This window comes from Callorhinus ursinus, unplaced genomic scaffold, assembly GCF_003265705.2.
Source record: "Callorhinus ursinus isolate GAN/ISIS: 27379988/994484 unplaced genomic scaffold, GSC_fseal_2.0 scaffold12, whole genome shotgun sequence".
In the NCBI taxonomy this organism is placed as follows: domain Eukaryota; kingdom Metazoa; phylum Chordata; class Mammalia; order Carnivora; family Otariidae; genus Callorhinus; species Callorhinus ursinus.
Window position 1 is genome coordinate 74,640,845 of NW_027397074.1, and position 14,303 is coordinate 74,655,147.

The window sequence follows — 14,303 nt, forward strand, 5'->3', positions numbered from 1 at the left end:
TCATCTGTTTCCTGATGACTGTTACTGACAGTTACAGGTTCTGACATGACTGGACAAAAGTCAGAATTATCCAGAGAAAGAAAAAGAAAATGTAACTAGAGAAGTCTAGGAGACTATTGCTTCACAGAAATGGAAAGTAGTAGAATTAATTGGTGGGATTTTGAACGGAAAGGAGTCTCCGATGTCTGAGATCACTTGGTGGTTCATTGTCCTGAAATTCGTGGGCAAGGATGTTTCTATAAATTTATCACTAAGTAGAGGATGTGCTTTGGTGTTTGCTACAGAAGTAAGGACAGATTAAGGTTGATTTATAGTCTACTTTTTATTTATATCTATGGTTAGGGAATTGATGGTCATGAATGAAAATAACAGTTTTTACTTGGTCAGTGTGAGAATCCAGCTTTCCACGATGACCTTACTTACATCCTTTTCAAGCCCCATATCCCAGCATTATCATCCATGCCACACCTTTATGCAGGGTGAATAGTGATTAGTAAATGGGAGTGGCCTTCTGGCTCACTTTTCTCATCTTTTACCCACCCTCATTACTATTTCCTTGTTTATAAATAAATCTCATTTATTGATTGAATGAATCTTAATTCAGGATATAAGGTGCCTTTCTTTTTTCCTACTTTAGTTATTTCTTTCATTCTCTCTCTTTCTCTCATATATATTTTTGATATGAAGTAAAAGAGAGGAAGTGAACAGCAGAGAGAAGAGCAGACGTGAATAGAAGGGGGACAGTTTATTATGAGAAGATTGGACAAAGTGAAGCAGGTGCTAAAGGGTGCAATAAAACATTTTACTTCTGTATTATTCTTGCTGAGAATGCTTGTCTGTCACACTGGGTTCAGCTTAGGTAAGTAGTAGAATAAGTCTTGTTATGCTAACAGCAAACAACCAAAATATATTGCAAATCAAGAGAAAACTTTAGCATTTTCACTTATTAACAGTGGCCACAAGACTGCAGAGAAGGTGCATATTTACATGACCAAAACCTAGCAGAGTTCACAATATATCACTTCTTTGAATCAGCAAGTATTTTTTGAGTACTTACTGTGTGTCAGGCACTGTCATGTATGCTGGGTACCTTGCTGTGAATGAGGTGAATGTACATCCCTTTTCTTGTGGATCTTACATTCTAGTTGGGGTAGACAGTCAATAAAACATGAGTTAAATATGTAACGCGCTAGTCAGTGATTGTTGGAGGAGGTCATCGAGAATATATGACCACCATTCAACCTGAGAGCAGGACCTGGGCAGTCAGAGGCTCTTCATCCTTTCCCATGTCCTTGGATGTGCATTCAGCCCACTGTGGGAACCAGTTTCAAGGACACCTAGAGCCTTGAGAGAACAAGGTGTTGTTGAGACCATCTGGACTGAGTACCTGACTGGACCTTGTTAAGGCTTCTGTGTAAACTTTTGAGATTCTGCTGAGTGGGTGCTGAGATCTGCCTGTGGCCCCCAAGGCAAGCCCTGTATGTAAGTTACCTTTCTTATTCAACCTGCCACCTACCGATTCAGGGTGGTTTGCTTCTTTCTTCAGTCTCTCTGTGCCCTCCGTGATGGGGGCCAGTTTTCAAACCAACAGTTAAGTGCTCGAGAGAAAAATGAAACAGGAAGGAATATAGGAAGTGCTAGAGAGAAGTGGTGCATTTTGAAAGGGGCAGTCAATGAAGGTCTCCTTGAGAAGTTGGCATGTGAACAAAGACCAGTAGTAGGTGAAGATGCCCATCCATAGAGGGATATCTGGGGAAGGCACAGAATCCGGAATAGCCAGTGCAGAAGCCTTGAGGCAGAGCATGTTTGGAATATTGAAAAAAGAGAACAAGAATATTAATATGGTTAAAGTAGAGGAGGTCAGAGAGGTAGAGATTAGAGAGAGACAGCTTGTGTAGGTCAGGGGATGGCAAATAAAGAACCAGACAGTAAATATTTTAGGCTTTGCAGGACAAGATCTTTTCACATATGCTCCTCCTCCTCTTTTTCTTCTTCCTTTCCCTCTTCTTCCACTTAGGCTCTTGCTTCTTCTTCTGCTTACCCCTAAAGAATGTAAAAATCATTCTGTGCTGGGGTCTACTGTTTGGTTTTGACCTGCAGATGGGAGTTTGATGACCCCTGATAATAGATGACTTTAAGGGAGGGTGGAAATCACTTACATTTTACGAGGGTCAGTTTCTCTGCTTTCTAGAGAAGAGACCACAGAGGACGACAGAAGCAGGGAGACAGCACGTCTTGCCAGCTATCCAGCCATGGACTATGGTGATGGCACAGGCTCTGGGATTGCCGTGGATGTGGTGAGTTTGAGTCCACATACCTTTGGAAAGAACTGCTGATGGGATTTAATGGTAGGTTAGCTGTGGGTATGAGGGATGCAGAGAAGACATGGATGGCTCTAATTTTTTTTTTTTTCCTGAGTAGTTAGAAGAGGGAGTTACTGTTTACTGAAATGTCAAGTGGGAGGAATCTTGAAAAGTGGCCATTGAATTTACCAAGAAGAGATTATTGCTCACTTTGGAACTTTCTGGTTGTTTTAAGGAGAGGGCAAACTCCTAATTCAATCAGGCTTTTGAGACACAAGAGAGATAAACAATAGAGATAGTGAATAGGGACAACACTTGATAGAGTTCTTCTTTTAAAAGTATCATATAGAAGTGAGATGTTAAATGGAAGGTGATTAGTGGTTAAGAAAGGTTTTTTTTTAAATTATTTTTTTTAAGGTAGTTTAAGGTAGTATTTTTTAAGGTAGAAATTGAAATAGGTTTGTGTCCTACTGGAGTGTTGCTCTAGTGAAGGGGAATTGACGATACAGGAGGGAAAGAGGGGAATTGCTGCAATGGTGTCTTTGAGTAGGTGAGAGAGCATGGGAGCAGGTGGAATGGGAGGCCTTAGCTGGGGAACACGGAGGAAAGCCAGGCACAGACACAGGTGGGCGAATAGATGTGTTGTAGGAAATTTTAGAAATCCTCCTTGGTTTCTTCCTCTGTTCTCTTGCTGAAAGAAAAGCAAGGTCATCAGCTGAACATAATAAATATTGGGGAAGGTGGAGTTAGGGGTTTTAGAAGAGGTTACCTTACAAAACAGTTGTGAGTGAGGAAATGTAGGAGGGTTGCCATGAAGGGTGCATGTGAGATTAGTGGATACCTGTTGGAAGTGAGACTAGCCAGCATGCCTGTATTTTTCTCTAGCCACATTTCACCTGCAGAATAGCAAAAGCACTGGGTTTAACCAAGTGAGTTGAGGTCAGAGAGGGACAAAAGATTTCAGGTAGATGAAAGGGGTCATTTTAATTTGGATAATGATCAACTGGTTAGAGAGGGAAGTAAAACATTGAAGAAAATAAAGGACAGTGAAAAAGAGGCAGGTTGAATGGATTATAGGTACTGATGGAGTTGAAAAATTGTGGGAGTTGTGGCACTAGATGGAAGGAGCTAGAAAGATAGGTATTGGATGGAGAGTGGGATACTTGAAAATGAGGTCTGAGGAGGTTGTAATTTTTGGTAATGAAAAAGTCTGGGATATGCGCATGAATTGTGGCTCTGGGAGAGTGGGAAATAAACTCCTTTTAGAGAATTAAGGAATTAAGAGTCTGGGTTTTACAGTAATCATCTACGTGAAAATTTAAACCACTAAGAATTGTCCCAGGTATGTTGTTGCAGAAAGTGACAGTCAGCCGGAAGCTAAAATCTTCAAGGGATAAGCATGAGTGACAGTTTGGTGATGATAAATGGTTATAACAAGGAGAAATGGTGGTGGTATAGTTTGACTACAGGAGATTCAAAGCTTGTTTTGTTTTCCTTTTGTTTTTATAGAGGATAGAAAGACTATGTTCTATAAGCAGCAAGGAGTACACAGTCCCAGTGATAGGGAGGAAGTGAAGGACAAAACAGATATTGGTAGGGCTGTCAGGAAAGTCAGGTTTCAGTAGAGAAGGATGTGGGAAGAGAAATGGAGAAAAAGAACATAGGGAATTTTGCTGATGGCTGGCTATGAATTTCAGAGGGAAGCATGGCTGGGTTTCAGAATTGGCTAGAAATGAGGGCTGAGGCATAAAGAATACCTAGGGAATTAGAGATGGAAGTTGAGGGATACCTGGGAGTTGTGGGAATCATTTGGTGACTGAAGCAAACAGGTACAAAAAGCACAGTGAACTTGGTGGTGTTAGTCTCAAGGCAGTCAGGACTGGGTTGCTGGGAAGGAGGAGGTAGGCATCTTGTCAGAAGTATGAAGACCCTGGGCTTCTGCCAGAGGGGTGTGGGCGGGTGGAAAGTAGGGGGCATGGGCCAGTGCAGATTTGTATGTGTGCGTATATTAAATGACAGTCTAATGAATAAAAGTTATTGTTACGGTGCTATATTAAAATAATTCATTGCTATCATCCTCATCCTCAACCGTGAAATATTAAGTAGTTACTCTCTGCCATGGACTATTATTATTTTTTTTTAAGATTTTATTTATTTGAGAGAGAGAGAATGAGAGATAGAGAGCACGAGAGGGAAGTGGGTCAGAGGGAGAAGCAGACTCCCCGCCGAGCAGGGAGCCCGATGCGGGACTCGATCCCGGGACTCCAGGATCATGACCTGAGCCGAAGGCAGTTGCCCAACCAACTGAGCCACCCAGGCGCCCTCTGCCATGGATTATAATTGGAATTTACATAAGCTTTTTATTATTAGCGTCTCACAAATGTCCTAGAAGTAGATACTGTGAAATCAATTTGTAAGTTTTTAAACTTGACAACTGAGACCCAAAGAGTTGAAGTAACTTGTCTGAGGTCTCACAGTGAGTGGTGAAGTAGAGTTCAAAGCTGGGCCATGTAGCTACTAAACCACTCTTTCCTGGTAATACTCTTTTTCCATCAGTGCACATACCTGTTTTCTCTCTTTTTAATGCTCTCACTTGGATTTTTCTCTTCTGAGGCACAGAAGTCTGCACATGGGGAGAAGTGTAGGCTTATCTATTGATGGATGATTTTCTGAGATTATATTCTTTAGAGAAAACTAAGTATTAACTGAAAACCAATCTGTTTTATTAGTGATGTCAAATGTAATGATTTCCCTTTGGCTTGGTATAGTCTGACAGAAAAAAAATTCCAGTTTTAGACTAATTGATTTTTCCCATAATGCAAAAAAATAGAGATTTCCATGATCTTTGCTTAAAATAGAATGTGATTATCCTTGCTTTTATATGCCCTGCCCACTATAATCTTCAAGCCTCCCCCTTCATTTAAATGCCCTCTTCAGTAATTCACCTCTGGACTTTAATTGATTATTAATACTGGGCTCATTTAGTATGTTAGTTTGAATTTGATTATCCAAGGGACCAGTACTCTAGAAATCGTGGAGTACTACAGCATCTGACACCAATAAAAACTGTTTCTCAGTGCAGCTTAGTAGATAACTGAAATCCATTGTCTTGGGCCAGAGTGAATATCTGCTTTAGAAACTGGCTTTAGCATTCCTTTCCCTCTTTTTATGCTTAGAATGGAAGAGTAGCTGCTCAAACCAAGATGTAGAAGGCTTTTCTTTTAGTTGAAAGGATTCACAAGTTTTACACAATATTTTAAAACCTGTATTCATTCTATTTGGATAGAATTCCTTTGTTAATCTCTGTTTCTCCTTGCTGATCTTTCCAAATCCTTTTCTCTCATATTTATGCTAATTCTTCCCCCCCTAAGCACCTTACATAAATTAAGTAAATTTTTAAATTAACAGAAGTAAAAAAGTCTTGTACAGATTATCTTTCCTGCTCATCTTATTAAAAAATCTGCATGGTGGTAATAGTATTCTGCAACTAACAAAATCGTCTCCAACAAGCCAAACATGAACTGAGCAAACATTGATCAAAAGCAAAACATTCAAATGGCTCTTTTCTGAAGGAGGAATAACTACCTCCTCTAAGGCTATAGCAGAAGAATCTTCTTTGTTTGGGGGTGTGATACCGTGATTTATAATAGGAAATATGTATTTGGTCTTTGACCACATTCCTGGCCAGTGCTCCTCAAAGGCTTGGAATTTCCTCTGATAAGAATGATAGGGTGTCTTTTGTTATGTTAATGAGGTGACTTTCAGAAAGCTCAGTGGTAACTGAGGGGTGGGGACTGGTTTCCAGGGAACCAACCACATGATCAGAGGATCAGAACTTGGAATTTACCCCTACACCAACCTCTTGAGGTGTGTAGGAATGACGGGGCTAGAAGTTGAATCAGTCGCCAATGGCCAATGGTTTAATCAGTCATGCCTCTAAATGGAGTCCCCATAAAAACTCAAAAGGATAGAGTTTGGAGAGCTTCCCACGTTGGTGATAATGTAGAGAAGCAGGGAGAGGGGCACTCCCAGAAAGCATGGAACCTCCAAGACCTTTCTCCATACCTTGCCTTGTGCATCTTTTCTGTCTGGAAATTCCTGAGTTATATCCTTTGTAATAAACCAGTGATCTAGTAAGTAAAACATTTTTCTGAGTTCTGTAAGTTGTTCTAGCAGATTGCTTGAACCCGGGGAACCTTTAATTTATAGCCAGTATGTCAGAAATACAGGTCAGCCTGGATTTGTGACTGCCACCCGAAGTCCAAGGAAGGAGGGAACCTCCCATCTATAGCCAGTTGGTCAGAAGCACAGGTGTATTCCTTCCTTCCTTCCCTCCTTCCTTCCTTCCTTCCTTCATTTATCCTATCAACAATAATTGGGTAGCCACTGTGTATGTGTGAGACACTATGCTAGGTCTAGAAATATAAAGAAGAATAATTCATGGACCCTATTTTTCTTATTTATCTGTTTACTCACTGATTTAACAAATATTTTTCAAATCAAGCTATTTGTCAGGCATAGCTTTAGGAATTTAGAATACATCAGTGAATAAAACAGGAATCCCTGCCCCTGCAAAGCTTTTATTTTAGAAGAGGGAGGCAGAAAATAAATAACATAATAAATACTATATCAGAAGGTAATAAGTACCATGGAAAAAACCGAGTGGATCAGTGCAAAGAGGCTCAAGAGGGCCAGTGTGGGACAGGGGTTGCCAGACACAATTTTAGGAACGGTGAAAGGGTATGAAAGGCAGTAGTCCTGAGAAAGTTGAAAATAGACACAGCTCAGAAAATGGGTTGACATGTGCAACTCTAGGTAAGTTATATTAATTAGATACAGGAATTCAGTACGTCGGGGGCTTATTTAATCTTTGCCTCTAATAATACCTTCTCTCTTTTTGTGTGTGCTGCTGTTTTAACAAAAATATGTGTGTTGTAGTTGGAGTCTGGGAATTCTTTCCCTGGCTTCCTATGGAAGAGATAAACTTCCCACCTGCTCTGGGTCTTTATCCATCCTTTTGTGGCAGAAACCCAATTTGAGGAGTGCCTGCCATATAGAAACCATTCACTCAATGTTAATCAATAAAAGTAAAAACAATCACAAAAGAGATTCATTCAAAAGAGATGATTAGTCACTTTAAGTCTTATCAGTTCGTGGCTGATAGAGTAATATATTTGTAGTAGGAACTTTTCCATAGACACGGCTTTCCTTAATTTCTAACCATGGCTACCTGTTTGCAAATAATGCCTTTGGATATGAGGAGTAGGGTGAATAAAGGTGAATGGTTCAGAACTAAACATTTTCCTCCTAGAAAACCAACTCAAAATAGAATTCCCTGCTGATGGCTGGGTCAGAGAGTCCACACCATATACAATGTTCTAGAAATACATTTGTTGCCGTGGGCCTGTTAATCACATCATCCAACTTTGTCCAGTGAACTAAGGTACTTGTTTTCTTACATTTCAATTTACACTTCACATCTGTCTCTTCTGTCTTTTAAAAACGATTGTTATGACAATTTTTCTAAAAGTATGAATAATTCTAATAATAGACCAATGGAATACAGAAAAAATATCCCAACTACTTGCCCAGGAGGAGGGTTGGTCCGGGTTAACATTCTGCATGACAAAGAGATAATGAATGCCTGCAGTATTAAGAAGTAGAGTTTACACTAAATCTGACCGAACTTTAAAAAGCATGTGAGAAAGATGGCTTTGTCAGGACCTCAAGAATACCAAGTTATCTGTAAATAGATATTACTAAGCGTAGATTTTCATAAGTATATACTCCAAATGGTTTTTGTCCACTAATACCTGGAAATGATGAAAACAAACATCTACCATAAACATTAAAAAAAGGTTTTAGGGGCGCCTGGGTGGCTCAGATGGTTGAGCGTCTGCCTTTGGCTCGGGTCGTGATCCCGGGGTCCTGGGATCGAGTCCCGCATTGGGCTCCCTGCTCAGTGGGGAGTCTGCTTCTCCCTCTGCCTCTTTCTCTCTCATGAATAAATAAATAAAATCTTTAAAAAAAAAAAGGTTTTAAAGCTAAGAAAGTTCTTGGTATAATGTGCAAAGCTGCCACCTCAGACCAACAGTTGTCCTGTGTGTATTTCACTGTGTATATAATCTCAGACAAACATTTACTCTTCCAGATCATGAAGATGAAGAACATAGATTGGAATCATTAAGATCTGTTTTCTCTCACTGTTACGAACACCTTGTCCCTTCTCTTATTTTTTCTTTCAAGTGTACAGCACATTTTGTGCGTGAATTATTCTCTCTAGCAGCCTTCTGTAACTAGTAACTTAGCTTTGGTGTTCTCTCACCAGGCTTTTCCGGGAAGACCTAAAAAGAGTCTTACGAAGGTTAAGACCAGGAGCACCTGGGTGGCTCAGTTGGTTAAGTCACTCCCTTCAGCTCAGGTCACGATCCCTGGGTTCTGGGATCAAGCCCCACAGTGGGCCTGCTTCTCCCTTCTCCCTCTGCCACTCCCCGACTCGTGCTCTCTCTCTCCTCTCATTTTCTCAAATAAATAAATAACTAAATAAATAAAATTTTTTTTTAAAAGACAGAGGGTTAAGACCATGACACTGAGATGGCAAGATATTTATGTATCAGGCCAAAGGCCATATGCCCAATTCTTGCTTCCCTTGTCATTCCCAGACCCTGGAGTTTGCCCTGACATGGAGGATGAGGTTAGATCCTGGAGGTCCCAACAAGTCTAGAGCCGGAGAAGAGGCAAGTTTTTTTTTTTTTTTTTTTAAGATTTTATTTATTTATTTTGACAGAGAGAGACAGCGAGAGAGGGAACACAAGCAGGGGGAGTGGGAGAGGGAGAAGCAGGCTTCCCACTGAGTAGGGAGCTCCATGCAGGGCTCAATCCCAGGACCCCGGGATCATGACCTGAGCCGAAGGCAGACGCTTAATCACTGAGCCACCCAGGTGCCTGAGAAGAGCACGTCTTAAACTCAGAGTAAACGTAGATCCATAAATCCCTGCTCCACCTTTGTTCCCGGTGATTCCTGATTCCTCTAGCAGATTCACCATTCATTTTATGTGCACAGTACTTCATTTATTAATCTAAAGTGTTTTGAATGCCAGTTCTGTACCCAATTTTTTTTTGTGCTAGGACTGCAGGGGTGAGCAAGATACCCATAACCTTGAAGAATGTTCAACATAGAACAGACACTTCATCCTGCCCTACAGGGAAGGGGCTTACAGGCAAATGTTTTGGGGAGCTACGTCCTCTGTCCAGAGATGTGAAAGAGCAGAGGGAAAGTACTTGAGGAGCTGTGTTTGCCTTGGAGGTTAAGTTCCCTCCACATGTGTTCCATAGTATAGAACTCTTCTAATACAATACTTTTGTTTATATTTTTTTCCCATAGGGCCGTTCCTGAGGTCTGGGTTCCTATATATGTTTAAATTTCAGCCCAGCCTTGTATAGTTTTGCTGTTCAATCTATTTTCTTTCTTTCTTTTTTTTTTTTTAAGATTTTATTTATTTATTTAATTGACAGAGAGAAAGAGAGACAGCGAGAGAGGGAACACAAGCAGGGGGGAGTGGGAGAGGGAGAAGCAGGCTTCCTGCTGAGCAGGGAGCCCGATATGGGGCTCGATCCCAGGACCCTGGGATCATGACCTGAGCCGAAGGCAGTCTCTTAACCAACTGAGCCACCCAGGCGCCCCTTCAGTCTATTTTCAAACCTCCCCCAATTATGACCTTTAAGCAAAGGGGCATCAGATTTTGAAGGCGCTTCTTTACTGCCATATCCACCAAGAAGCCTTTCCTGTTGTGTGTATTAATTATTCCCTTTGGAAACTCACATAAGCACTTTGTTCCCCTTTTATGGCAAATTTTCTTATTCTGAATTGTAAAATAGTTTGTGTACTGCTCTTGATTTGATGATTTTGAGAGTATAACACAATATTCTTCTTTAACATTAATTTAAAATCCTATGAACAGAACAGCCCTCTGAAGCTATTTCCCCTCTGGTCATCCACACCACATATGCTCTTCTACTTCCGGAAGAAAGGCCGAAACCAGCCCAGCCTTCAGGACCAATCTTTGTAAACCACAGAACAGAGTTATCTGTGCACTCAACATAGTTGTCAGGTGTCAAACAGGGACTCCTTCTGAAGCTTAGTTGGCTTGTAGGTGGGATTTTTGAATTTGATCTCCCAACTCTTGCAGAGTCACAAAATGGAATAATGAAAGGGACCTAAGAAAGTCAGAGAACAACACACTTATTAGAGCTAGGGGAAATGTCTTCACTGGGATTCCTGAGGGGTAAGTGTACTGTAACATCAGTGTGGTTCATTCACAGGCCAAGGTGTGGCTGAGGATTAGGCTTTTCCTATACAACTTTGGTAGTGCCTCAGACATTGGTGATACCAGTGGGTGGCTGTGGAAGCTTTTGCTCCTCCTCTATAATATCCGTAACACTTCTTCTTGCTTCCATACTTCTTACATATGGACAATGGACATTTTCTCCCTCTTATGTGCTATCAAAGTGAAAGACAAGTCCTCTAGCGGAAGCTTCTCCCTATCTCCATAAGATTCCTTACCCCAATATTAGCCCCAGTAGAAATGCTAACCGCACCATTGGCCTCAGAAATTCAGCCAAAAAGCTGTGTATGCATTTGTCAGTATTACCTTTGGCCTGAGTCTGGACATTGGTAGGGTGTCCCTAAGCAGTATGTTCTGAGAATCAACCCTAAATTAGTTCTGTGGCCTTACAAAACCTTTAGATTCATCTTTGTCTTAGGAGTGTAACCTCTGACTAATCACTTAATTTCTGAAATGGGATCTATAATATTACTATCTCCTTTGTGATAAAGAATGCATGTAAAGTGCTTAGCACAGTGACTAGCACATACTAAATACTCAATGTGTGTAGGCTGTGGTAATGATGACCATTATGATGCCACGAACCTATTTGTTGGCAGGCAGGTACTACCACTAACCTTCATTTACACGAAATCTGTCTTCTGCCCCTCTCAATAGTATACTGGAATATGTCCCATATTCCTCAAACTAAAATATGCCTATTATGCCTAGGGAGTGCCAGGGCATTTCTGAACTAACTAAAGATAAGTTACTTGTTCTACAAGGGACAAGAGCTCTTACCAGTGGCTTTAGATTGGCCCTAAAACCGTCCAGGTTGGACTGTCAAGTCTACATGAGAAATGGGAACATTACCATGTTCCAGCCAGTCCTGAGGAAACTGGAAAGTTAATTCCAATTTGAGTAATATATACATATTTCACCCCACTTTTCGAGACCTTTAAAAATTTAATTATTGCGTTTGTGGGTTTGATATCCAGAGAGGATGTTTATAGTATGAAATTACTCTTTTAGCAGCTGAAGCCTTTGGTATCATCCTTATCGAGCAAGGATGCATAGCTTCGTTTATGTTAACACATAGAAAGTGATTAAGTCAATGACAAAGGTGGGGGAAAGAGAAGGGGTGGCATTACATTTCAACAAACCTTTGGAAGTCTTTGGAACTTAAGGCTGTACAAATAGAATCGGCCCAAAATGGAAAAGTTGTGGCTGTTTTTGATGGATATTCCAGCAGTGATATATTATGTTCCTTTGCATTTTTGTTTATTCAGCTTGATGGAGGATACAATAAGGTGCTTTGGATTAAGCACTTTAATATCTTACATTTATATTCTACCTTTCACCCCAAAGGGCTTAATCAACTATGTTTATACAGCTTTATAAATCTTATACAGAATTGGCCTTTTCTTCAACAGAAATGGTAGAAAGCCGTCTGTGGTAGACATCTTCCCCACTGAAGGAGGTGAGGAAATTCAGGCCAAGCTCACCAAGGTAGATTCAGCTGGTACAGACATATACTAAAATCCTAACTACTGGGCAAATGCTGGCTTGGCTTACGAGTTTGGGGAAAGAAGTCCACTGAGAACATTAATTAATGTACTGTTTAATTAATTTACTAATCTACTATTCAGACAGTTGGTGTTGAGTTGTCTTGTTCTTCCTAGCGTGTAAGGGGGGTTTCATGAAGTTTTGGCGTTTCCTGTCTTGAACCATTAACTCATTTCTGTCACCTTGATTAAAAAGTAACAATACAGGGGCACCTGGGTGGCTCAGTCATTAAGCGTCTGCCTTCGGCTCAGGTCATGGTCTCAGAGTCCTGGGATCGAGCCCCCCACATCGGGCTCCCTGCTCTGCGGGAAGCCTGCTTCTCCCTCTCCCACTCCCCCTGCTTGTGTTCCCTCTCTCGCTGTGTCTCTCTCTGTCAAATAAATAAATAAAATCTTAAAAAAAAAAAAGTAACAATACATCCGTTATTTGCTTAAGCTTTTTAAAGATATTTTGTTAGGAAGCCATTTTTATTAATGGTTAGAATGGAGAAAAATGGTACACATATATGTTTGGGCCATTATATAAAAAACAAATATCTAATAGCATTTTAATTTATATTTATGTTATCTATTTTGAAAATGATTTATTTTTTAATTTTTAAATATTTTAAAATTCTAATATAATTAACATAAAGTGTGATATTAGGTTCAGGTGTACAATATTCAACAGTCTGTACATCACTCTGTGCTCATCACACTAAGCATACTCTTAATCCCCTTCACCTGTTTCACTCATCCTCCCATGCCTCTCCCCTCTGGTAGCCATCTGTTCGCTATTTAAGAGGCTGTTTTTTTTTTTGTCTCTTTTTTGTTGTTGTTCATTGGTTTAGTTTCTTAAATTCCACATGTGAGTGAAATCATATGATATTTATCTTTCTCTGACTGACTTATTTCACTTAGCATTATACCCTCTAGATCCATCCATATTGTTGCAGATGGCAAGATTTTGTTCTTTTTTATGGCTGAGTAATATTCCATTGTATATATTTACCACCTCTTGTTTATCCATTCATCTGTTGGTAGACACTTGGGCTGTTTCCATAATTAGGCTATTGTAAATAATGCTGCAGTAAATACAGGGGTGCATATATATTTTTGAATTTGTATTTTCATGTTCTTTGGGTAAATACCCAATAGTGGAATTATTGGGTCATATGGTAATTCTATCTTTAATTTTTTGAGGAAGCTGCATACTGTTTTACACAGTGCCTATACCAGTTTGTTTTCCCATGAAAGGTGCATGAGAGTTCCTTTTTCTCCATATCCTTACCAACACTTGTGTTTTTGATTTTAGCCACTTTAACAGTTGTGAGGTAATATCTCACTATGGTTTTGATTTGCATTTCCCTGATGATGAATGATGTTGAGCATCTTTTCATGTGACTGTTGGCCATCTGAATGTCTTCTTGGGAGAAATGTTGGTTCATGTCTTCTGCCCATTTTTAAATTGGATTATTTCCTTTTTTAGTGTTGAGTTGTGTAAGTTCTTTATATATTCTGTATACTAATCTTCTATCGGATATGTCATTTGCAAATATCTTCTCCCATTCATGAGGTTATCTTTTAGTTTTGTTGATAGTTTCCTTTGCTTTGCAGAAGGTTTTTATTTTCATGTAGTCCCAAATGGTTTGTTTTTGCTTTTGTTTTTCTTGTCTCCGAAAAATGTTGTTATGGCCAGTGTCAGAGAAATTACTGCCTTTGCTCTCTTCTGGGATTTTTATGGTTTCAGGTCTCACATGTAGGTTTTTAATCCATTTTGAGTTTATTTTTGTGTATGATGTAAGAAGGTGGTCCAGCTTTATTCTTTTGCATGTTCCTGTCCAGTTTTCCCAACACCATTTGTTGAAGAGATTGTCGTTTTCCCATTGCATATTCTTGCCTCCTTTATTGAAGATTAATCAAATCAAATATTTCTGGGCTCTCTATTCTGTTCCATGGATCTATGTGTCTGTTTTTGTACCAGTACCATACTGTTTTTTTGTTGTTGTTGTTTTGTTTTTGTTTTTTCATATAAACTGCTTCCAACTGTGTTGGCTAACTGTTCTTTTTATTCAACATCTATTAGGTAGGGCTACAAGTGTGAATATATTTAGCCACTAACTTCTTTTTTT

General features: G+C 39.9%; 1 protein-coding gene across 1 annotated transcript in view; it reads left to right on the top strand.

Annotated features, from left to right (window-relative positions):
• Window positions 1-14,303, top strand: part of CHRM2 (cholinergic receptor muscarinic 2) — a 357,636-nt gene that overhangs the window by 7,004 nt on the left and 336,329 nt on the right. The window contains exon 2 of the mRNA XM_073899253.1: window positions 2,192-2,297. The gene's annotated coding sequence lies outside the window, so the exon portion shown is untranslated. The remainder of the gene's footprint in view (window positions 1-2,191; window positions 2,298-14,303) is intronic.